The sequence below is a fragment of the Spermophilus citellus genome (assembly GCF_964194105.1).
Source record: "Spermophilus citellus genome assembly, chromosome: 4".
NCBI lineage: Eukaryota > Metazoa > Chordata > Mammalia > Rodentia > Sciuridae > Spermophilus > Spermophilus citellus.
Window position 1 is genome coordinate 114,126,436 of NC_138185.1, and position 25,953 is coordinate 114,152,388.

At 51.1% G+C, this 25,953-nt stretch overlaps 1 protein-coding gene across 3 annotated transcripts in view; it reads right to left on the bottom strand.

Annotated features, from left to right (window-relative positions):
- SMAD3 (SMAD family member 3) overlaps nucleotides 1-25,953 on the bottom strand; it is a 109,762-nt gene that overhangs the window by 56,249 nt on the left and 27,560 nt on the right. The window contains exon 1 of one of the 3 annotated variants that reach the window (XM_081290305.1): nucleotides 708-816. The exons of the other annotated variants lie outside the window; for them this stretch is intronic. The gene's annotated coding sequence lies outside the window, so the exon portion shown is untranslated. Of the gene's footprint in view, nucleotides 1-707; nucleotides 817-25,953 lie in introns of those variants that run through there. 3 annotated transcript variants of the gene reach the window in all.

Consider the following 25,953-nt stretch of genomic DNA (forward strand, 5'->3'; position numbering starts at 1 on the left):
GCAGAGCTGAGGAAAAGACTCGTACATTCAAAAAAACATTTACTGAAGACCTACTGTGTGCACGGTACTGGGGCAAAAACCAAGGACAAAATAGGAAAGAACTCTGTCCTGGAGTGGGCATTCCACGAGGAGAGAGAGGCCTTAAACATGGAATGGTGACGCACATTTAATGTCTGGAGCAGGGAGGGACAGGCCCTGGGCCACTTTCACGTAAGGTGCAGAAGAATCATTGCAGAGCCATGTTTAAAATACGTATTCTCAGTTCACACCCTGGAGTCCCATCACAAGTCCAGGAAGAGGCAAGAAATAGACATCTCTGGTGGCCAGCTAGGAGGAAGCAGGAGGTCCCCGAGTCCTGGATGTCTGAGGTCTGGGCACAGAGCTCTAGCTTTGCCCCAACACTTAGGAAGCAACAGCGAACAAGAGTCACCATCCATACCTCAGTCTTCTCACCTGTAAACAGAGTCTCAGAACACCTGGTCAATCCACCTGGCAAGATGGTGCCGAGACCCACAGAAGGCTGTGAAAGTGAACCATAAAGGGCTGAACAGACGGACTAGGGACACCAAACCACAGGAAAGAGTGGACCTGGCAGAAGAAAATTAAGCAAGCACTTGGGAACTCAGAGGCTGGCTGCCAAATGTCCAGTTTCGCAGTGACAAGCACCACCACCCAAAACCCACCCAGCCAAATAAGATAACTCTTACTCAAGGGCCGTTGCTCAACACAGGCCACGTGTGGGTTTCCATGCTGTCGTCCCGTCCTGTGGGAACCCAGAGTGTGGGGTTCCTGGTTAAGTGAGCGGCTGCAATAAATTACCCCCCGGCCACGGCTCCTGCCCACATGTTGCTCTTATGGTCAGCGTACTTCAGCCCTGCAGTGACCTAACCCAGGCCGGGTCAGCCCATAGCCTCGGCTGTCACCCTCCTCCAGCAAGCACAAGCTCACATTTCAGGCCGTTTGCTCCCCTGGGGATGACTCAGAGGAGTCAGTTGTCTTAAAAAAATACTTTTCATATTTCAAATAAAAAACAAATACCACGCACTCTGGACACAAGCCAAAACAGCTGTCTCCGTTGAGCTATTAAAATGACGATGTCCAAGGAGGCCAAGAAAGGGGCAGATTCATATCACCCTGTCCTGCTGCCTTCCTCTACGGTGGGCTTCAAGAGCAGCCTGAGGCCAGGTCACTGTTAATGTCCAGCGTGGCCGGTGAGGAGGAGGGCAGGGTGCATGCATTCGCTGGGGTCAGGAAGGGAGCAAGCGCTCCTGGGAGTAAGCCCATGAGAAGATGGCGTGGCTCTGGGCAAGCAGGTGGTGTCCCTTCACAGGGGCCCTGTACATGCACTGCATAGGAATTAGTCTCTACAGAAAGAAGCGGGGGGCCGGCAGCAGCTGCAAGGCTGAGAAGTACAGTGGACAGAAGCAGCAGGCCCCGGCCAGCAAGAAGTCTGGCCAGCAGCAGGGGGACAGTTCGGCACGCAGTGGGACAGCACGGTGTGCCCTCGGCCACTCAGTGTGCTTGCTTCTATGACCCCCAGCTCCCTTCTTCAGGATCCCCAGGCCACCAGACCTCTGGGATCCCCCATGGGATGCCCCCAAGATGCGAGTACCCAAGTTTCACAATCTCATCACTCAACGATGGAAATATATTCTGCAAATGAAAATGAGCTGTTAGGTGACTTTCGCGTCACATGAACCTCATACATATCTCAATGGTACACTCACGTGCACACCTTTGTATACCTGCACACAGCACAGTCTACGGCTCCCAGGGCCACACCAAGCAAAAGACCATGAGATTCAATAGTGCCCTAGAAGAAGTGCTGCGCTCCAGACACGTGTGGGGCACGCTGGCATCCCATGGCACGCTGTCTCGCCCTGAGCACTTTTTTATGAGCACTTCTCAGGGAAGGGCCTACTGGCTTGACAGGTGCTCCAGCTTCCCTCACTCCAGCCTCACAGATAAGGTTTCTGAACCATTAGGAAGGAGGCTGCCTCTACAACAAGAATAGAAAGGATAGTAAATGCTTCAACCAGTAACGGTCACTTAACATTATCAAGTATTACGTAGTGAACATAATTATACGTCTGTACTTTTAGAACAGCGGCAGGCTGGTTGATACCAGCACCACAAACACGTGAGTATCACATCTTGCTAAGGCAGCTATATCGTCACAAGGAGATAGGAAATCTTAAACTCCGTTATAATCCTGAGGGACCCCTGTGGACACCCAGCCTGTCATTAACTGGAACGTCAGGAGGCAGCGCATGCCTAACCCCAGCCTCAGCCCCAGCGGTTACAGGGTGGGACCTGCGCTTCTGCCCCCTGCTGGCCAGGGGGAGCCAGCAGCTCTGACACCGGCCTCATAAAAGGAGCTTTTGGAGTGGCTACAGCCAGGCCCAGCCCCCAGGTACATGCACCAAGGTCAGGGCCATCTTCTGGCCACCCGCCTCCGTGACTGGCCTTGTGCCACCTCATTCCTTCCAAGCCTCTTACTTGGGCACAGGACTGTGAGGTTTTTTTAAGGCGCCCCAAGGTCACACATAGGGGTTTGCCAGCTTTGAAAGCTGAAATTAAAAGCTGAAACTTCCCTTTCAGCTGTGCTTAATTTCTAGTCAAAACACAGTCACCCACGAGGCCTCAGTTGACTGTCCTACTGGGTGATGACGTATGCTGCTGAAGAGGATTCTTGCTCACCAAAGGAAAACCAAAAACCTTTTTCCTTTGAAAATATTTCCAGAAAGTACCTGTCCACTCCTCCCTCAACAACTCCATTTTTCTCTGAATAGATTTTTTCCCCCCAAAGACTGTTGATCCTCAGGCCCAGACTGTGACGTGAATTCTCACTGCGGAGACCAACAAGCCAGGTAAGCAACAGAGATGGACAGTTGGCCAGGCCACCTGGACACCCCAGAACAGTCACTGGTGATGGTTTTCAAATGAACGAAAGTCTTAAAATCAACAGCAGCCTATTTTCTGGTGATTCGTTTCAGTCTTACTCTATGGTCTATCCCAAAGTTGGAAAACAGGGGGCACTATTTCTCCTTGTTTCCAGTCTTTGGGGCCACCCCCGGATGCAGTGCTCACACATTTTAAAATAAGCAATGGGACTCCCAGCTTTATACTTAAGAGACCAAAAAGAAGTTCAAGGGCCACACAAACGCACCAGGCACCTTCTAGAAGATGGTTCCAAAATGAGTCCTGTTTCCCTACTTTGAGGCACCTCTCCATCTGAGTGCTGAGACTGTACCATAAAGTTAGAGTACCAGAGGCAGTGCAACACCACCCGAATGTGAATGGCTACCATTTAATGAGCACTTATTATGTGCTAGGAGTTATACTAAATCTGAGGCATTTACAATTTGTCATCTCTCATGCCATCCTGTTTTAGAGATGAAGACACTGAGATTCAGGAAGTTTAAGCCTTTGGCTAATGTCCCATTAATTCTTCAGGATATGTACCCTGGTCTGCAGGACCCTGAAGCCCTATTCTCTGCCTAAGATCATCCAGAGCTTTTGTCTTTAAGATAAAGCTTAAGAACCAGCTCACCTCAGCTGCATGACCCTCAAAGTCTCCTCGCCTCTCCAGACCTCAGTATTGTGAAACTACTACATATTTCCTGAGACTTATTTTGATTCTATCTAAAGGCCAAAAAACCCCAAGAGGTCACCAATGACCATAAATTCCCACATAGGAAATACGCCAAAGGATTCCTGTGGGGGGAGTGGTCCACGCCTGCCTGTTCCCAAAATCATGAGGAAACCAAGAGAAACCAGCCACTCACCGTGGGGCAAGGGGCAGGCAAACAAACTGGTCCACACAGAACTCTTGCTGGAGGGTCCCAATGCCTACAGACCAATCTCTCTTCTCTATGAAGGAAAGAAGAGTCTAGACTTTGGTTTCCTCATTTGTAAAGTGAGAATGTTTCATCTGCTCATTCTTGTAAGTGGTCAAGTTAATTTAACACCCAGGGACTCAGTTTCCTCATCTATAAAATGAGGACATGTGTCCACCCCATAGACCAGTGCTAGCCAACAGAATAAATTTTCTCTCTTTTTTTGGGGGGGGTGGGAGGGGTATTGGGGATTGAACTCAGGGGCACTCAACCACTGAGCCACATCTCCAGCCCTATTTTGTATTTTATTTAGAGACTGGGTCTCTCTGAGTTGCTAAATGCCTCGCCATTGCTGAGACTGGCTTTGAACTCATGATCCTCCTGTCTCAGCCTCCTGAGTCGCTGGGATTACAGGCATGTGCCACCGTGCCTTGCAAAATTTTCTGATTATAATAACATACCACTCCATACTATCCAATGTGGTAGCCAACACCCTACTTGAGTCCTTGAAATGTGGCTCAGATGACCAAGGTCTTAGACTAATCTTAACTGCCTGAAATTTAAATAGCCACGTCATGGACAGTGGCTTGATATTAGGTACAGCCTGAGACTGCGGTGGTAAGAATGGAATAAGACGACGTCTGTAAGCTGCCTGACACAGACCTGCATGGAACACAGCAAGTTCTGGAGGAGACAAGTGCATGGCCACGCAGAGGCCCTATCACTGAGGACTGTCCTCTTATGGAAAGGAGGTACGTACCAGATGCTGATGAGCACAGACACACAGACAGACCAGAAAGACCTAAAGCAACCTGCTATACCACTGGATTCCTCCCTGCAAGCGCAGAAGCTGAATGGCTGCCAGTCTGCCCTTTTCTTCTGTTCCCGATAAGGTTCTTACCAGAAAATAAAAGCCTTTGGGCCACCCTAGATTTTTCTAACCCTAACTGCCCAGTGCAGGCTGCCCCATGAGCCAGGTCTCCCTCTACAAACCTCCCCCTCCCAGGGAGCTGCCCCATCCCCAGGACAAGGGGACAGGACAGCAGGGTGCACGCTCCATAGGGGCACATCCCCCAGAGGGAGCTGGGAGGTGCCCCGGGGGTTCAGGGCAGGCTAGCATCCTCCTGGGCGGGCAGTGCCCGTGGGGACCTCGCTGGCACGCAGCCTTCATCACAGGCCAACAGGAAACAGGAGAAGACAGTTCTGGGGCCGCATGGAAATCCCCACCGGGCCCCAGCTGGGCTGTGACTCAGCGAGGCCAGGCCAGGGAGCAGCCCTCCCACCCCTCCTGGCAGGGGCAGCCGCAGGAAGTGCCTGCCCTGTGCAGACTCAAAAGTCACTCACTATCCACCCAAAGAGATAACCCTGGGTGTCCTGAGATCCGTTCTCCCCACGCCCTCCCCAACTCAGAGCCATGGCAGAGCGCCTGAGCTCCCAGAGGCTCTTCCTGCCTCTGTTCCCTGCTGTCCCATTAAGGAGCCCCAGGCAAAGTCTGCCCCACACTCTTTCTTCCCCCTGTGAGGGACCCAGTGTCCTCCAGACACTCCTGGCTAGGAAAACGACCCAATCCAACAAAAGAATGGTGGTTTCCAAAACCCATTCCTTGTGAGACACAAGGTTTACTAATCCTAAAGTCCTTATTTACCCCTTAAAATTACTAGAAAAATCTGGCCTATGTTATTTCACCTTAAAAATACCAACCCATCCCCAGGCACAGTAATGCTCACCTGGAATCCCAGCGGCTCGAGAGAAGCTGAGGCAGGAGGGTTCCAAGTTCAAAGCCAGCCTCAGCAACTTAGTGAGACCCTGTATCATAATGAAACATTTTAAAAAGGGCTGGGGATGTGGCTCAGGGGTTTAGCGCCCCTGGGTCCAATCCCTGGTACAAATAAAAATAAAAAACCAGCCCATCTTGACTTTTTACTTTCAGAAACAGCTTAAGCAACTTTACCTGTAGCTTAGAAGCATCTTACAAAATAATCCATTTACCCCTTTCTGCTGTGGGTATGGGCCTGAATTTTAGGGATGTCTTAGGCAGGTTCAAGATTCATCTCGGCCCAGGGTCCGACCATCTACTCAAACAATTCCATTCGGCTGGCCCCTGTGAGCACCCGGGCTCTCCCCGCATGGCTCATCCCTAAGCCAGCCCCGTCTAGCCTCTGCACTCCCCACCCTTGCAGAGCTGTGCAGCCGGTTCACCAGCCCTCACCTCCCTTCACTAGGGGGCTCACAACAAGGACCCTTCCTAAAGTCACCTGGTGGCAGCCGGTTCACCAGCCCTCACCTCCCTTCACTAGGGGGCTCACAACAAGGACCCTTCCTAAAGTCACCTGGTGGCCTCCAGGTTACAACATCAAAATATGCCTTCCAGGCCTTGCCGTCCTGGACTCCCCCCTACATGGGCACGGCTGTTAGTTCCTCTCCTCTCCTGCAGGGGCTCCTGCTCTTGGCTTCAACATCCCTGAACAGCATCTTCTCTCTCTCCTCTCCACCCGCCATGGCCATGGGGGAGGTGTTGTCCTCTGTGTCTTGTCCCACCCTCACATCCTCCCCCACCTGGCCTCATTCAGATGACAACTCACAGACACCCTCCTCGGCTCACACCTCTCCCCACACTCCACGCTGACCTGTCCAGCCACCTGGTCCAGGTCTCATGCAACAAGGGCTCATCCATGTCCACTGGTTTGTAGCAGCATTTAACAAGGACCACCGCTATGTGCATGTTCTGTGCTAGGTACAAAAGGTGATGCCCATCCCTGAGCTCCAGGGGACATGGGAGAAGTCATTCTTTGGGCAATTCAGAGAAAGGGCAGAGCTCAGCCAGCTGGGACTCCCAGAGAAGGCATTCCTGGGACTGTGGTATTTGGGTTGTGTCTCAGAAGAAGGCTCAGGAAACCAGCACTTTTATTCCATGCAATGGGGGTCCTCATGACTCAGTACCCCCACGTTGAGCTGAGAGAGCACAAAGTCTTAGTCAGTTATTTTAAACTACTGTTTCACTTTCACATTCCAAGCTAAGAGAAAGGGTCTTCTAAGCAGTGTCCTTTTTTTGAGTTGTTTTTTTTTTTTCGGGGGGGGGGGGGGAGTGACAATATTGATTGCTTTTCATAAGGTATATAAGTGATACCTTTGGGCCCAAGTCTGCTGGTTCCAGTTCCACCCTCACCTAACAATTGGGCATTACTTTTTGGCAAATTCTGAAGACCACCAGTAATCATGCCAAGAGTGGTCGTTTAGCAAAAGATGCATTTGATCTGCATTACCTAACCCTGGTAAAGAAGGCTCTAGAGAGGAAAGTTCAGCCCACGTTGTCACTTACGCCACCCAGCCTTCTGGCAGTCCCGCTCAGCTGGGTGGAAAGCCCTCACGGGTTCCCCACTGCAATGTCCACAGTGGCTTCCATGGAGGTAGGTGCCCATCCTCATGTGAGCCAGCTGGCAGCCAGCACTTTGCCAGCTGTGTGGTCGGCCCCCAACACGACCATGCCGAAAGGACAAACCCCAGGCTCTTAATTGGGAGTTCTGAGCATAAGCCATCATCCACAGCAGTGCTTGGTATTATTTTTTTATGTTGCCACTAAAACAAACATCACCACTTGATCATGTTTCCAAGCCTTGCTAAGAGCAGTTCTCCATAAAGAGAATTTGAAAATCTGTGCGGGATGTGTCACAGCCCTTTTCCATGAGGTTGGAGGCTTCACAGCAGGAAAGGTGACAACCTCAGGCCCACCCACTTCTCATGCCCACCACCTGCTCAAACCAGGGGACCTGGTGACTTCTAATGATCAAAAGGAGACAGCCACTCTGCACAGTGAGAGAGGCACTGGGCTGGACTTGGGGTGCTGCTTCAGGGAATGAGGGTTCCTCATCTGAGATGAAGAAGTCAGACTTCTGAGGTTGGGGATCCTGCTGGTGTGACAGCACTCTCTGCTGTTTCAGAGCCTTGTGGAACGAAGCTGGGTCAGTTCATCCTGGGGTGGTCACCTGAGCAAGGCCGGTGAGCTGGGAAAACACCTGGCTGGAGGTCAGAAGACCCGAGTCTCTGTCCTACTTGGCATTTGCAGCCTGTGAACCCTCTGCAAAACCTGCACATTTAAAATAGATCGAGTCTTCCCAGTTACTCCAGTAAAGAGGCCAGACACAGCCCCAGGTCTCTGGGAGACATCCACCCTAAAGAGGAGGCCAGATACATTGAGACAGAAGTGTGAGCTCTGTGCTGGGGAGATTAGAGGACCTGGCTGTAAGGAGGACAGGGTGGGGCAGTCCAGAGTGGCTTCCTGGAGGAAGTGCGCCTGGGGATTTCCAGGCAGTTTACAAGTTTTATCAAGATAAACGTTGCATCTCTCAGCTCCTGACCTCTGCCTTTCAAACTGACATGCCACAGTCTCCGGTCCCAGGATTTTCCTACAAGCATGAAGCAGAGCATTGGCTGGTGTCCCAGTGGCTAGGAAGTCACCTGCCTCAGCTCCCTGAACATGTGGCCCTGGGGTCCCTGTCCTACAAGCCTAATAGAGATCCCCATCACCGAGGGCCCTCCTCATTTCCTGATGCTCAGGTTTCCTGCCTCTTTCTAGAACATTCCTCCCCTCTGTCTATCTGGATCCCACAAGCCCTGAGGACACGGAACACCAAGGGCCGCCCCTTCCCTGATTTCCCAGGCACTTATTGTCAAGACTCACCGCAGGCCTCTAGGAATAATCGCCCTAATGACCACAGCAGCAAATCTGAACCATGGGCCTCCCCATCCAGGCACCTGCCCTGCACATCCCAGGGATCACGAGGACGACACCCTCACCCGCTGTGAGATGAGCACAACCTCGACCCCCACCAAATCCAGGAGTGATCCAAGGTTCAAGAGCCTGGGTCCCTCGCCTGAGGCCACATGACCAGCTTATAAGGAAGACTTCTAAGTGCCTTGCAAGGCCAGCGGTGGATCTACACTCAGGCCAATGGGTCCAACAGTGATCCTCTTCCCTACTCCATTGTGCTGGGCACTGTGGACATGGAGCTGAGCATGGCCAGGCTGTGCTCGGATAGCCTCAGTCTCTGGCTGGAGGCAGCCCATTAGCTGCCTCCTCTGATCATTGGGAGCTGCTGATGGGCAGCGTCCACCACTGCCGTCTGCAGGCCAAGTCCTGGCAATGCACCAGCCCCTGCAGGTGCTCAGAAAAGGCCTGCAAAGAGACCCCAGGGAGACGTACCAAGCCCTCTGGGTGGGCTTCCCCCCACGCCGCCCATCTCCGTGGGGACTTCCATACCTGCTGTTCCCTCTGCCCAGGATGCTCTTCTCCTGGTGACTCCACTCACCCTGGGGACTTTGTTCTTTTTACATATACATGACAGTAGAGTGCATTTTGACATATTATACACACACTGAGTAGAACTTATTCTAATTGGGATCCCAGTCTTGTGTTTGTGCATGATGTGGAATGTCACTGGTTTGCCCTGGGGACTTGAACCCAAGTGTCCCTCTTCCAGGATCACCTCTCCTTCCTCACGTGGACTCAGGCTCCTAACTTGCCATCCGTGGCTCCTGCAGTTTGCTCAGCTACACTTGCAGGGGCTTCGTCCTGCTCCCTACCCTACACAGAGTCCAGCGCTGCGATAGCAGCACCCAACAAACCCACCACTGCCATAGACACTCCAGCGGCCCGTCACTGGGGGAGGCTAACTAGCCATCCTCAGCCCGGCCTCCCTAATGGGAAACAGCACCTGGAGGGCATGTGGCCCCCGGGAGTTCAGGGACACCATCAGGGCCAAGACTAAGTGTCCCTCGGGGCCCCCACTATTTTTTGTCTGACGCTTTGGCATCTGGAGGAAAATGCTCTGAGTTCTGTGTGCAGCTCTGAGCACTGGGCAGACGCGGGCTCCGAGCAGACACAAAGAGCGACCCAGCAAGCTGGGGTGAGCGGGAAACCGCGTGTCTGCTGGCTTGCTTGGCCCCAGCCTCCATTGCAGCAGGCACAGGACGAAGGTCACATTCTGTGCCTCCGATTCTACTTCACACGCTCTGTTCTGAGAGCATAGCACAGTGCTGGAGAGACACAAAGAACCTGCGGGCGTGGGCGAGGCTTTCTCACAGGGGAAGACAGACTTTCCTAGGGTCACATCGTCTAGGTCACGAAGTGCGTGGTGCTCCTGGAGGCAGAGTTCTGGGAATCCTCAACCAGTTGGTGCAACTTGATACCAAGGTGCTCAGTGGCTGGGGCTGAGCACGAGACCAGGAGTCCAGATCTGGCCTCTGACCTTGACCAGCTGGTAACCCTAGGAACACAAAGGGGTTACAGCACCCACACTGCCTTTTGGGTTTTTCTTTTTTTGTATTTGTTCTAATTAGTTATACATGACAGCAGAATGCACTTTGATGCATTGTGCACAAATGGAGCACAACTTTTGACGTCTCTGATTGTACACGATGCAGAATCACAGCATTTGTGCAGTCATTCCCTCTTGACAGGGCTGTGGCCCAGATTAAATGAGCCAAGAGGTACGAAAGTTATTTGGAAGCCATAGGCAGGAATCCCATGTATGGGACATTGCCAGGCTGTGCTGGCGAGGCCAATGGGAAAGTGCTGGGTGCAGGGGCAACACCCAGCACCCAGCTCCCTACCAGGGGGCGGGAGGGGGGTGGACTGTACCTACCTGTCCCAGAGTGACCAAGTCAGAAACAATACTGGTTTATCATATCTCCTAAATTAGATAAAAACTGAGGGCCAGCAGGTGGGAAGAAGAGAAGATGAGGTCAAAGTCAAGATTCTTTGGGTTCCAGTTTTGTTTCTATATGTCACTAGCCATATGACCTAGAGCAAGGGCTAAGCACAGAGCCTTGGTTTCCCTATCTGTCAGTTGTGAAATAATGATAACCTCCCTGCCCCCCCAGAGAATAGTGTTCAAAACTATTGTTTTAAAAACAAAGAATGCAGCTGCAATATTAAAGTCCTGCTTACTGGGGTCAAGGCCACCCAACATGGCCCACGCAGAGACCAAAGGTGGCCTGTGCCTTCCCTGGCGAGGGAGCCTGTCTGGGTGGGCCTCTCTGCACAGTGGTCCTCCCAGTGCCAAGTTCCACTGTGGGTGGCAGTAGCCCCAAATCCACGAGTAGCTGTCCAGTTTGGGCCAGGACCTCCCTCACACATGCCGGATTTTTCCATGAGGCAGAAAAACTGGAAGGTACGTCAGAGAGAGAGCAAGAAAGAGGACCTGGGGTATGGGGGAGGCAGGAAGGCGGGCGAAGCCACCCCACCTCCCCTCTCTGCGAAGGATGGCCTCCACCAGGGCAGAGGCGCACTCGGCCCATGGCCCCATGCTCCCACCACACCTCTGGCTCTCAGGAAGCTCTATCCAAGAAACAGTGTCTAAAACATGGCCAGCGAGCACCACTACCACTTCTCCTCTCCACACTGGTCCCCAGACAGATTGTGGATAAAGGATGTAATTAACATTCTGAATCTTGGAAAGAATCCAATCAAGATTCTGTAAGCCCTTGTGCTCCATCCTAAGCACTATGGGAACATGGGAGGGAAATAAGACGAGGTTCCTCCTCTCAGGGTGCTATCAAACCAAAGGGACAGAACCAACACACATGAAATAATTACTACATGAGAAGCTCCTGTTCCTAAGATCCACAGAGAAACTCTCTTATGTTTCAGTCCCTGGAAACAGAGGTTTTTCCCTAAAGAAAAAAAAAAAAAACTTTTATTTTGTGCACACACAATCTTGTCAAGTCACATTTCCATTTTACCTTTGGCTACTAGGAAGCTCAAAACCAAATCTGGAGGCCATTGGTAGCAATCTCACAAAATCTTACAACTTGCAGTACTGTGTACTATCCTTTTTTTTTTTTCCTGCCTCTTCTTCCCTAATTTCCGTAACTATCTTGATCCTTTTCTACACACTGTATTTTTTGAGAGTGGCTTCAAATTCTTTCTTGGAACAAAGCAGATTATGGAAATAAATATTTAAAACATTAATTAATACTACAAAGCTACAGTAATTAAGACTAGCATGAGGGTAGACAGATGGATCAATGGAATCGAATCGAGGGTCCAGATATAAACCCTTACATTTGTGGCCAACTGATTTTCAACAAAGGTGCCAGGATAATTCAGTAGGAAAAGAGCAGTCTTCTCAGCGTGTCCAGCAACTAGATAACAACATGCAAAAGAATGAGGATGAGCCCCTGCCATTAGGTGTCACATGAAAATTAAATAAAAAACCAAAAGACCAAAATATAAGAGCTAAAATTATGAAACTTTTAGAAAAACACCAGTGAATGAATCTTTGCGACCTTAGACTAGAAAATAGTTTTCCTTGGACATGACACCAAGAGCAAAAGTGACAGAAGTAAAAATAAATTGAATTTCATCAAAATAGAAAATGTTTGTGTTTCAAAGGATCCCACCACGAAAGTAAAAACTACCCACAGAATTGGAGGAAATATTTACAAACCAGATATCTGTATCCAGAATGTACAAGGAACTCTTACAACTCAACAACACAAAGACAATCCACTTTTAAAAAGGGCAAAGGACTCGTAGACATTTTTCCAAGGGAGACATACAAATGGCCAATAAAGCACATGAAAAAGAGTCTTAATACCATTAGGCATTAGGGAAATGGGAATCAAAACCAAAATGAGATTCTATTTCATGCCCAGTTAGCTGGCTAAAATAAAGACAGACAATAACAAGTGTTGACAAGTCTGGGGAGAAACCAAACCCCTCATACATTCCCAAGGGAATCATGAAATGGCACAGCCACTGTGGAAAACAAGTTTGTAGTTCCTTAAAAAGTTAAATGTGAAATTACCAAATGACACAGTAACGACACTCCTAGGTATCTACCAAGATAAATGAAAACATGTACACCCAAAAATCTGTACACAAATATTTATAGCAGCATTATTCATAAAAGGCATAAAGTAAAAACAACCTAAAATGTCCATCAACTGAAGAATGAACAAATAAAATGTGGTATATCTATATAATGGAATATTATTTGATCCTGAAAATGGACAACTTATCTATGTTACACATAGATAAACCTTGAAAACATATTAAGTGAAAGAAGCCAGATATAAAAGACCACCTACTGTTTAAGTCCATTTATATGGACTGTCCTGAAGAGGCAAATCCAGAGAGATAGAAAACAGATTAATTTGCCAGGGCTAAGGGAGCCAGATGGCAAAAAACTGTGAATCAGTGTGTGGTTTCATTTCTTTTTTCTTTCTTTTTTTTGTGTGTGTGTGTGTGTGTGTGGTACTGGGAATTGAACCCAGGGCCTTGTGCATGAGAGGCAAGCACTCTACCAGCTGAGCTATAGCCCCAGCCCCATGTGTGGTTTCTTTTTATGTGATAAACATGTCCTAAAATTAGATAGAAGTGACAGGTACACATTAACATACTAAAAGTCCCTGAATTGAAAATCTTAAAAGAGTGAATTTTATAGTATATGAATCATATACCAATAAGCTGTTATTTTCTAAAAGCTTGATTAAGTTAAGACTAGAACTGTGTTTTTAATGACTATGTACCCATTCTGCTTTTTTGGATTTGATACCCGTGCCACTATAACAGGACAGGCTAACACCAGAGGATTGGGACCGAGGGCACACCAGAACTCTGCGTGATCTTTGCAGTTTTGTTACAAATCCACAAAATTCCAAAATAAAAAGTTCCTTGGAGGAAGGCCAGTTGTGTATATAGTGCTCACGATTATGTAATTATTTAATCAGTGTCTCTATAAGGACTGCCGTGTACCTGCCCCAGGGACCACACCTGCTCTCAGGTGGGAGACCCACATCACAACCAGGGAGTCAGGGGCAGGGTTGAAAAGCGCAGACACAGGCTGAGCTAGCAATGAGTGCACTTCAACAGTCCTTCCCCTACATCCCTCCTCTGAGCCCCAGGACAACACCAGGAGGTGGACAGTGTCACCAGGGGAGGGACAACCAAAGGCCCATCCCACCTCCATTCCACGTCTCTCTCCATATGTACACACTCTGTTCTGCCAGACCCACCATCCTCCAAATCCAAATCTTCCAACATACCCTGCAAGGGGCTGAGGTCCTGGGAAAGCCCGGTGGGCAGCTCCTGGCCTCCCACCCTGCTCCCCAGCAGAGGAGTGAGCCTCTCTGCAGAAGCACCTGGGCCACTGGGTCTGGTGAACCCCCGCAAGTTCATGAGTCTTGAGCCCCAAGCAGCATGGAGCCCCCAGGGCAGAGGGGCGATCTAACTCATCCCTAGACCCCAGGGTCTTGCAGACACACATTTGAGAAAATTCACTCACTGGTAACCCCAGAGGAGTTCAAGAAGCACAAAGTCACATTATCCCTAGAGGAAACCTGTCCATTTCCAGCAGAGAACCGTAAAAAGAAAAAGAAAAAAAATCTTCTTGGTCCTGTCCCATCTGCACAAACATCTCGAATGGGCTGGATTTTGTTTCTGATCCCCACGGGGTGGCTTTCCCCCTCCAGGAGCTGGAGCGCAGCGGGTGGGAACTGGGCTGTGGGGGAGGAGGGGCTCCCACGCTCCGCTGGCTGAGCTGGCTGACAGCAGCCCCGCTTCCTGTGGGCCACAGCCTGCTGACATCACTGAGCGGCCAGCTGCGCAGGGGGCACCCGGGTGTCGCAATGGCAGGCAGCACGCGGGGTCATGTGAAGTTCAGTTCTGGGGTTTTCTCAGTCCATTGGGTTTTACTCTTCCCCTGTCCATTACGCCCGCTCTCTCTCTTGCTTTCCCTTCTTTGTGTGCGTGTGTGCTTTAATGATTCCCTGGCTCTTGGCTGGCTTTCACAGCCCCACATTCACATCTCTCACTGCTGCGGATGACCAGGCACTCCACCCACCGCGCTGCGAGAGGCTGCAGAGAATTCCAGCCCTGAGCGGGTCCCTGGCCAGAAGGGAGGACCTGAGAATGACACGCAGCTGAAGGCCCTTGGAAGCCACAGGTCCCATCACATCTCCCACCCCCTTTACAGATGAGGGTCACAGGTCCCAAGGACTTGCACAAGGTCACCTAGCTTCAATCAGTGCAAAATGACTCCATTTTTCAAAACTGCTACTACAAAGCATTTTTCAGTTCAGGCAAGACAGACATCCTTCACCAACATCATTCCCACGCAAAGAATTTACAAAAGGAATCATATCTTACAAATGCACAAGCCACGGGAATGTTTTAATAGTCAAACATTAAAAACACCCAAACAAATATTCATCTTGGACATTCTTTCCAGGACTAATAATCAAGTGACCACCGAGTCTGAGAGAGACATGAAGTTGAACAAGAACAGTCCCTCTGTCTTCAAAGAGAACCCAGTGGTGAGACCCAGACAGAGACCAACCCAGGGAAAACAAGAAGCCCTGATTTACATGGCACGCCAACAAGTGATGTTTTCTTTGATTTTCCTAATTTTATCTTAGCCTCCAGATCAGTAAAATATCCACATTTCTACCTTTTTATTCCCAGATGAAAAGAAAGCATGACTGTCTTTTTCAACCTATGAAGTCAAAAACCACAGGCAGGAGCGGAGAGGAGAGCTCGCACCAGGCAGGGACTGTGCTGCGGTCTGATGAGGGACATGCTCAGATGACCAGGGCACCAGCCTCCCATCCAGAGGTCAGTCCACAGAGCCCTGCCTTGGAGGAGCTCCCTGTCTGGGACCGTGAGAAGAAAGACCCAGAAACAGATCATTTTTATATACTGTGGTGCATGACAAGACCTAGGCGTGCCAGTGACCGGGGGACAGGGGCAGGAAGCTTTGCAGCAGATGAGGGAGGATGGGGCCTAAGGGCAGCTTCCCTGAGACTCAGTGGGATCCTATTTGGAGGAAGCTAGCTGAGGAGGCTTGGGGTACCCCAAGCTGGGCATTTGGCAAAGCAAAGAGGCCAGAGACAACCTAGGGCCATGGGGAAGGTGAGCAGGACTCCAGTGATCAGTCGGAATGAGGCAATGAGTGGTCATTTTTAATTCCAGTGATTTTCACAGACCTTTTCCACAGTGGTGGTTGTGCTTGGAATCCTTCGCTCCAGGAACGCCTGGGAGCCACCTGCAACAGATCCACAAGATTGGAAAGCTCCTCATCAGAGCCACCGAGGGCGGGCCATCATATGGACCCCGAGGGACAATCCAGGTTACCTCTGAAGCACCAGGACCCAGGAGACAGGGTCTAAACAGGGGGTAGCAGGCAGGATCTGCCCTTCAGAAAGATCACCCCAGGCCCAGGGCGGTAGGGGGGAGGCTGTGGAGGAGAGCCCGGGGCCCAGTCACCCAGGTGACTCCACACCTGATGTGGATGTCACAGAGGCCTCATGCCCTAGATAATATGCCCTCCTAAACCTGGACTGAGCCAGACCACTCACTCCAATTCCACGACAGGGCCACCTTCTTTGCACACAACACTAAAAACAAATCAAAAAGGGTGTCTTTCTCACATGAGGGTAAGGAGACCACAGGGCAGAGAGGCAGGGCTGAGGGATGGAAAGGGAATTGGTCCACAGGGTGACCACAGCCAGACCTGAGAGCAGTGGCTTGGGCTGGGCCACCAACGTGACCATCAGGAATCCCTTGCAACCCCCTGCCCCCACCTGCAGAGGACCACAGGTCACAGCAGGAGAGGAGGAGGACATGGTGACCACATCCTCCCCTCCTCCAGGTCCTGGGAGAGCAAACAGCTGATCCATCTCATCCGGGAGACAAACAGATGGGACATGTGTGGTATGACCCATGGGGCAGTTGGAGAGAGATCTAGATTCAGGGACTCTGAAGGGCCACCCCTCCTCCTCCTCCTCCCAGATACAGCCACCTCTCACCTGGTCTCCTTGGGGTATGATAGTCACTGAAATTCCCACCATTTGTCATTTCTCTGGCATCCAGGACCTAAAGACTGACTACACTGAGAGCTGAAAGCTTCGGTTAGAGCGTGAGTCACTGCAATCTGCTGCTTTGAAATCCACGTAGTAAACATTTATTGCAGCCCTGCCCATGCCAGGTACTGCGCTGGGTGCTGGGTGGGGGAGAGGAGATGACTAAGGCTGGTAGAGCTGAGGCTGGGGACGCAGTGAGAAGCCAAATCATGCACACAGGGCCTTGGTAACCCAGTTAAGGGGACTGGACTGGACTCACTGGGAAGTTAGGGAAGGGTTTAAAACCATGGGGAATGATACGTTCTGATACCATCATTTTGCATCCCCTGGGGTAATAAACACTATGTCATTAGCACCATTAACACCTTAGTGTGAATTAGGTAATCAGATGAAGTGTCACCTTGCAAAAGGCTGAGATGTGGGACTGATAAGTTTTGATGCCAGAGGAGTGGAGCCAGGAAGAGGCAGCGCCCATGGCCACTCAGTGGGGACAGGGGAGGAGGGAACAGACCCGGAAGGAACCTGGGTGCTCAGTGATCACACCATAAGCATCCTACACATATGATTCATGCCTGCAAATATTTACTAAGCTCCTTGGCCCTGGGCATTGTGGAGAACAAAAGAGATGGTCCCTGCCGTCTAAGGAAAGACAGACAGTAAACAAACAATCAACTAGATCTGTAACTACAAGCTGGGGTAAGGTCTCGGAAGGAAAAGAACAGGGCTCTAGGAAAAAGTGTATCAGGGATATAATTAAGATGCATGGGCAACCAGGAAGGGTCTTAGATGATAGTTAAGCTGAGACCTGACTCACAAAGCAGCTGGAAACTCTAGAAAGAGCATCCAAGGCTGAAGGGATAGCATGTGCAAAGGCCCTGAAGAGGGAAACGTAAGAAGGCCAGGAGAGGGCAAAGGGCCCAGCTAGGGGCAGAGGCTAGAAAGGCAGGCCAGGGTCAGATCCTGTGGCCTTGGACTCTAATCTTCAAGGGGACAGGAAGCCCCTCAACAATTTTCATAGATGTACCAGATGACAGTCTGTAAGTTTTTGGAGGTCACCCTGGCAGCTGGTGGAAAATGGGTCCAGCAGGTATGGAGGTCAGTGAGAAGGGAAGCTGGCCTCAGAGGCTCCCAAGTGGGATGGGAAGGCAGTGGAGAGAGGGCAGGGTGTGGTCCCAGATGTTCTAGAGCAGGACTGATGGGCTTGGAGGTTCACTGGACGCAGGGGAGGGAGGGGAGGAGGGGCGGCTTCCTGACCCAGTGGACAGTGGTGCCCTTCACTGAGAGAGGCAGGAGCCTGAGCAGAAGGCAGCAGGGGTGGGGGAGGAGGGCAGGTCAAGTCTTTGATTTGAGTTATGAGAAGCAAGGCCCCCCCAAAGGGGCCTGCCGTCATCTCCAGGGCACTGTCCTCACCTAGGATGAGTGGTCTCAGCAGGCCTCAGTGGCTGCCGGCAGGCTGAAGACCCCAGGGGTCTGGGCACATTCTGCCTCCCCCCAGTGTCCTGTCAGGGAGAAAGGCTTCTCCTGTTCTGGAAGTGCCAACCCTGCAGCCCAGGAAGCTCCTTCTGCTGCCAGAGTGACTAGCATTGATCCCTGGGACGCGCAGTAGCCATTCTTCAAGGAGATGAAATTCTGCCCAGGTCACAGCCACAAGCCTCTCTGTGCCCTGCCGGCCAGCTGCTTCCTGGAGGGGCTCTGCCGACCCCACCCCATGACTCCTCAGCATCCCAGACTCACAGCCCAGAACTCAGGGGCTCCACCGTGGCCTGCGCAGATACACCTCCCCACCCTCCAGCCCAAGACCCTCATGGGACAGAGGTGGCTCCTCACCCGAGTCCCTCCCTTGACACAGATGGCAGCAACTTCAGAAAGCACCTCATCCAATCTTTTTGTTTTCTGAGCAACAAACTGAAGCTCAGAGGTCAAACAGTAGAGCTAAGGGGGTGGGGTGGGGGAATAAAACCTCCAAGTCAGCGCTCTTTCTTGGGGGTCCTTTTCACAGGACCAAAAGTGGCAGCCAACACTTCTGACACACAGTACCTCCTGCTTGGGTAGGTGACCTCAAGCTGCATGGAGCTTTGACACTTAGGAAACAGACCAAGAAAAGAGGGCCAGAGACCCCATGAGATGAAGTTCTCGAGCAGTCTGCACATGGGTGACGTGAGGGCTGTCCTCTCCACACAGCGCTGGGCTCAGGCACAGACAAAAGGTGCCAGGGGTTCCAGGGAGCTTCTCCGGAGACCTTCAGCAAAACCCTAGCTCTTAACAGAAACAGGTCCATTCACGACGCAGCTTAAGAGCTCATCTAGGCCCAGAGGCCCCTGTGAAGGGAAGGGGGTGGGCAGATCCCACAGAGGAAGTACTTTCTCGGGACAATGACCATCGAGGAAACAAGATAGCACAGAATACAGTGATCTGGTGTCAACTTGGCCACTGGTGCCAAGCCCCTTGCCAAAGTCATCTGCCCTCAGCCACGTGCCACACAGACTAAGGGGCACTTGGCTGGAAAAGAACAAGGCCCACCATTCGAATGAATGTTGATCACATACAGTGTGCAGAGCACAATAATGTCCCTACTGGGGACAGAGAATGGGGGGGCGGGCTTCCCTTTCCTATCCAGGTGTTCCTGAACTCGGGATCAAGGAACGGTAGACACAAAGTGCAGAGGGCTGGGCATACACAAAGGCAGTCCCTTCCTCCTAGAATCTCCATCTAGAATCAGACATGCTGATCAACATTTCTTAACCTAGCAAACCCACTGCTGACCACGACAGGATGGACACAAAGCCACCCTGGTTCTATGAGAATTGGGAAAACATTCGTTCATTCATCAAACCCTAACTGAGCATGTTGTGTGGTACCAAGCCTTGTGCTAGATGCAAGGATCAGGACAGCGGAGGAGTACCACGTGCTGCCCTGACCATCCTGGAAAAGCTCTCAGCTGTCAAAAGTGGCAGGGAAGTGGGGGAGGGGGAAATCCCGAAATCTGATCTGATCTACCTCCTGCCTTTGAACAAGGCCACCACAAAACCAGCAGGGCCTGTTCCATACCTCTCAGCCGGGCCCCTTTCCTTCCTAGAGGTTTCCTGTCTGCCTTCTGTAGGATCGCTTCCCACCACCCTTAGCTGTCCACACCGCTCCAGAAGGGGAAAAAATTCACCACCTTAGCCCAAAAGTCATGAATCCAAGAGAGCACTTATGGAGGTCCAGCAACAAGCCAGGCTGAGAAAGAACCCATGGCGGTCCTTCAAGCGGGTCCCTTGCGGGGATGTCCAAAGCACCACAGCTGGCCCAGGAACTGGAAGAAAGCTGCTGGGTGTTAGAGCAGCGTCCAGTATGAGCTGGGGACCTGGGAAGGCCACACCCGCCCCTGCATCCACAGTGGTGAGCTGAGGAAACTGAGGCACTGGGAGGGTGAGTGGTACTCTGGGGACCCCAGGTCAGCAGCTCACCCAGCCAGAGCCAGCCTCCATGACAGCTCAGTCACCGACAGCCTGTACCCAAGGCCAATCATAACCACACGTGCACAGCACTTGACTCTCTTCCAAAACTCCTTCCCATCCCTTTGCTCTCTCCTGATCCTCACAGCAGCCTTCCATTGGGCAGGGTGGGTCTTATGTGTGTCTTATGTGAAATAAAGTGAGTCCCGGAGGCTGGGTGCCATGTCTGAGGCCACATGGAAGAGACTCAGCGTGCGGGTCTTGCCAGCCCTGGCCCACTCCTCTTCCTCTAGGGTGGCGGATGGCAGCAACAGGAATAAGAAGAAAGCACAGGACGCTTGCTCCTGTACAGAGGAAGTTGACAATCAGATCGGGGCGGATGAATGACACACAGACAAGTTACCTTCATGGAGAAGGGCCAAATTAACACATTCAAAAATATTTACTGAGCTATGTACCAAAGCAAGGAAGTGAATCAGCAGTGAAAGAAGAGTGGTCAAGAGCGAGCAAGGTGGTCCAGGCAAAGGAGAGGGAACCATTCTGGAAAGGAGGGAGGGTAAGCATCCCAGGAAACATAAAGGAAGCCCAAACATGACAGTGACTGGGCATAAGGTACCCTGGAGAGGAATGTGGAGGAGCAAAGGGATTCAGAAAGTAAATTTGCAAAGTGGTCAGCTTAGCAGAACTTGAATACTCTGCTAAGGGAGCCCATCTACAGAAACGTGATGCGTACAGTTCCTTCCTGTCCACCCTAAGTCACCCCCTTGCTCCGCCAGGAGCATGACCAAGACCTTTAAGAGGCACAGAATTCTAGGTGTCCCACAGAATTGCCTGGGATCTGATGCCTGTCACTCAGCACACATCTACCACACACAGCAGCCTAGACTGGGCAGACCCCGAATTCCTGCACATGAGGAATGATCTGAACACCCACAAATACACTCCACTGCTCGAGAGAAGGCAGGCTAAGGCATACTTTGAAAACGGCCGCATTTTGCACATTTTAAGTGGTTTTCACACATTTCTGAGCAAGAGCATGACTGCTGCATGTGTGAACACAACAAGTTTCAAGAGGGAAAAAAACAGTGGTTAAATCTGACTCATCCTCCTCTCCTGGCTTTTTTCTCTTTCAACACATACACACCTCCAACACACATGGCATTTCCCCTGAGACGGGTCAGACTGGCAGGTGGGCCTGGGGGGGCCTGGGGGATCCATCAGGCCAACTCCCTGCGCTCTCAGTGTGATGACCTCCAGGGTGACCCGAGAAAACACAATTAACCCGAGGACCAGACCAGGGTTTTCACTGGCACTGCCTTCAAGAGAGCAGGCGTCTCTCAACCCTGCGGAGTCGATGGCAGAATAAATCCTGTGCGCTCTGAGCGCCACTTCCCATTTTCCCGGAAAATGAAGGCGAATCAGTCCACAAAGAACAACTCCCAACACTAATCGGGGTACGTTCCTTCTTCTCTGTTCTTCAACAGTCCTCACCATCCTGCCCGCCCTTGGGCTCCATGACCATTTCACAAGAGCAAAGCGCTCAGGACCCAGTTCACACAGGTGCTCACACCAACTCACAACCTCTCCACGGAGAGGCTGGGGGTGCTGCTGACACTACAGGACAGGGGGCCGAGGCCTGGGAGCACGGTTTCCCCTGACTCATGCAGCTAGTAAAACCCAAACCGTGATCCTGGATCTTACCTCAGCTGCTGAGAAAACCACAGAACTTCCAAGATTCTGAAACCACGCTTGGCTTCTCCTAGGGATTAATATACATCTAATTCAGTGACAGCTCAACTCTTCAGATGGCATCACTGTCACTGTCATTACTGTCACTCGATGGCCACCAACCAGGATAGTCTGCTACAGCTGGTCTTGAGAGGAAAGGCGGGCCTGCCGACTACGGAAGCAGAAGGACCGCCGCAGGGCTTGCTAAATTTGAAACCCTCTCCTGACATCCAGGCATTTAAACAGCTCATTGACTCCCGCCCATAAATATTACTATAAGCTACAGTTTCATTTACTCTGAGCCGGAGTCAGAAGGGTCTGAAAGTAGAGTGGGCACAAATCGGGTCCTGGAAAGCTGCTTATTTCCTTGTGTTAGATGTTCATCGTCAAAGAGAAGAAGCTGCGCCACAGGGGGACTCTCATCACACCCGAGGGTGTAGGTTCACACCGAACCGCCCCTTTCACTCAGTGCCCAGAGCCAGCGGCACAACCGAAGTGTTCTAGACACACACCCGAGGGCACAGCCCAGCCTCCCGAGCCAATCCTGAGCCTGTTCCACCAGCATGGGACACACAGCTTCCCCGAGCACACTAGGAAGGCACAGAACGCCGGGTGGAACAGGGCTGACCCTTTGCAACCCAGGGGTGTCCAATTATGTAAAGGAGCTAAGACCTGCATGGAGAGTGAGAAGGCAGCATCCAACTCTGAACTTTGGTACCTTGCTCTGGGTCCTTGGGGAGATCCCGAGCCTTCTCTGGGTCTCTGGCTCCTAATAAAGGTGGAGCCTGAATTAGACGGTCCCACGCGTGATTCAGTCTCTTGCACACATACACAACCCCTTCCCTTCTCTCTCACTCAACACAACCGTGTCAGAGACCAAGTCAGTGAGAAGCAACAGCACAGGAACACACCTGTTTTTATAGACACTGGGATTTCATCACATATATAGAAAGCCACCGTTTTAGCCATTTTAATGTGTACAATTCAGTGGTGGATTCATTCCCAGTACTGCACAATGATCACTGCTGTCTGACTACAGAATGTGGCCATCGCCCCTACGTGGTCAACCCTACACCCACTGAGCAGTTGCTCTCCATGGCTCCCTCAGCCTGGCCACACTAGGCCGCCTGCTATCTCTACATGTCTGCAATCCCAAGTATTTGGTGTAAGTGGAATCACACACGGGCTCCTCCGTGTGTCTGGTTTCTTTCACTCAGCTTAATGTGTTCAAGGTTTATCCACCTCGTAGCCTGGACTTCATTTCTTGGCTGAAAACTAGTCCACGGTGGAGCGGAATATCCCTTTAAATCAAGGGGTCAGTAATTCATTCACAAACTTTGGTACTATTAATAGTAAAAATTAAATCAGATATCCTATGTGTGGGACCGGGCCCACGGGAGTGCTCAGCTAGCCACTGCTCTTCATCATCGTTAACAAAACCCTTGTGGCATGTCCCCACGGGGGGGGGGGGGGGGGGTGGTCCTCATACCTCATTTCAGAGGCACAGACTGGAGGCTCCATCAGGCCTCAACTTCTAAGCTAAATCGAGTGTCCCATACATCCTCCCGGTTCTCCAGTGTCCCTGAGAAGTAACTCACCCTCATGCAGGGCTACAAAACAGTGGGACCCCTCTTTGTGCCATCTCGCCACATGGAATTTACCAAAATAGAACATCAATGGGAGGTGGCGTAATTCTTCATTTTTCGAAAGAATTCTTAATGGGATTTCTCTAAAGGGTTTTGCTGGTGCTCCCAGGACACTTCAGTTAGCACAAAGTCTCAGCAACAAACCTGCTCCATGAAACCACATGTGGCAGCTGGCAGCCGGGCTCCTGGTTCTGCAGGACAGGAGGGGTGATGGACCGAGCAGCCCCATCTGGAGACCAGGGTCTGGTCCCTCCTCCCCTTTCCAGGCCTGTGCCTTTGCATGGGAACCGTTACTTCCCTCAGTGTCCATTTACTCTTGGGGAATGACAGAGTCACACCCACTTTCCCTAAAGCTGGTGTGTGCATCCACAGGACGGGGCCACAGAGGTGGGAACTGCCACTGTCACTCACAGTGCTAACTCTCAGGACACAGGCTCCGTCCACCATTTGGGATGAAAATCCACATTTGTGGAGCATTTCAAACACTGTCCCATCTCCGCAGGCAGCTTGAACTTCTCCCACGGCCTCCTCTGGGTCTTCCAGCTAAGCCCCATGGGGTGGAGGGGGGCGTTGGGGACCCCGCGTGCCCACTTCCACCTGCCTTCCGGGGCCGCGGAGGCGTCCACAGCAAAGCAACCCTCCCCAAGGGCTCTGTGGCCGGCTCTCTCCGGCTCCTGAAGCTTGTTTTCTTTAATTAGCTCACTGTGGCAAGAGAAAAACGCGGCTCCACCCTCCAAATGAGCGGCTCTGAGCCTCAAATGTACTCTGTGGTTTGCCCCGGTGCTGCCAAGCTGCGAGCCAGGCAGCAGCAGCCTCCCGGGGCTGGAAGGCAGGGCAGGAAGAAGCCCGCTCCTCACCCTGGGCCTTTCTCTTCCTAACAGCTGACGTTGGGTGCTCAACCACAGGTCAGCTGCACCCCTTCCTGAGTCCCTGAAACCTGCGATTGTGGCTCCAGTTAGAGAACATTCCAAACCCTGCCAGTTTTCTTTTTCTCTCCCTCCCTCCCCCCTCCCCTCTGCCTTCCTTTTTTTTAAAAAAATTTTTTTTTTTTAATTTTAACATGGTCTGGGAGCAGTGGATGGTCGAAAGTCCTATCCCCTCATCGCATAGACAATGAGAAGAGACCCAAGCAAAGTCACTACTTCCTCCAGTCGTCACAATAGTACACAAGCTGAAGACCCCACAGACCTCTTCTGAACACCAGTATTTACAGAAGATTTCTGCACAAGTCCTCTTGGCTGGGTCTCATCCATGAAGCAGGGATACCCATCACCACTTCCCACATTAAGAAACTGAGGCTTGCCGGGCATGGTGGCACATGCTAGTAATCCCACTGGCTCAGGAGGCTGAAGCAGGAGGATTGTGAGTTCAAAGCCAGCCTCAGCAACTTATCAAGGCCCTAAGCAACTCAGCGAGACCCCATCTCTAAATAAAATATTTAGAAAAAATAGGGCTGGGATGTAGCTCAGTGGTAATGCACCCCTGGATACCAAAAAAAAAAAAAAAAAAAAAAAAAAGAAGAAGAAAAGAAAAGAAAGAAAGAAAAAGAAAAAAAAGAAAGGAAGGAAGAAACTGAGGGTTAATGAAGGAAAGGACAGTTAAGGTCACATGATTAAGGATGGTAGAAGATGACAGAATGAAAACCCAGATCTTCAAACTGCAAGCACTACAATTTTTCTTTCATTCCAGAAACTTTTAAAGTACAGTCTGAAAAACTGCTTAGAAATCTGGGCAGAGGCCCCTGGAACTACAGCCACAGAATCTCTGGGGCCAGATATACTTTCGTCCTAGCACCTCTAAACAATTGTTTCTTCCTCCTCCCATCCTTCACCATCGTCCTTCACCATCACTACCGCTGCTGACATGGACTCAGGCAGGTGGTCCAGATACAATGTTAACTCCTCGGCTCTCACTGAGCCCTCATGATTTTGCAGATGGAGAAACTGAGGCTTCAGGCAGCCTGGACAACTTGCTCAAGGACAAGAGACTAGTTAAGAGGAGATGAGATCTGATCCAAGAATTCAGCCTCCACTTGGCCCCTGTTGTCAACAACTACATTACAACCAGGAGACAGAGGATGGCCTGATGAAGAAGACACTTGACTAAGGAGACAAGCTAAGAGCTAGGATTCAAACCACCTCTCTCTCCAGTCTGTGGCTCGCTTACACCTCTACACTGGGCTGCTCAAAAACTCCCAAGATTGAATGCACAGTAGAACCCAAAATATCTCCAACAAGGGTATATTTCAGCCTCTGAAATCCGTCAATTGTCATCTCTATCAATGGGGCCACCATTGCTTGGAATGGCCCAGAATCTTTAGAGCAAGAGGCTCACTTGCCTAGATATCATTTCTCTGCTCTGCAACCCAGAAGACAGGGTGAGCAGATCTGGGATCCAGCAAAGGCCCAGCCTCCAGCTGGGCTGGCTATGTCGTGACAGCAT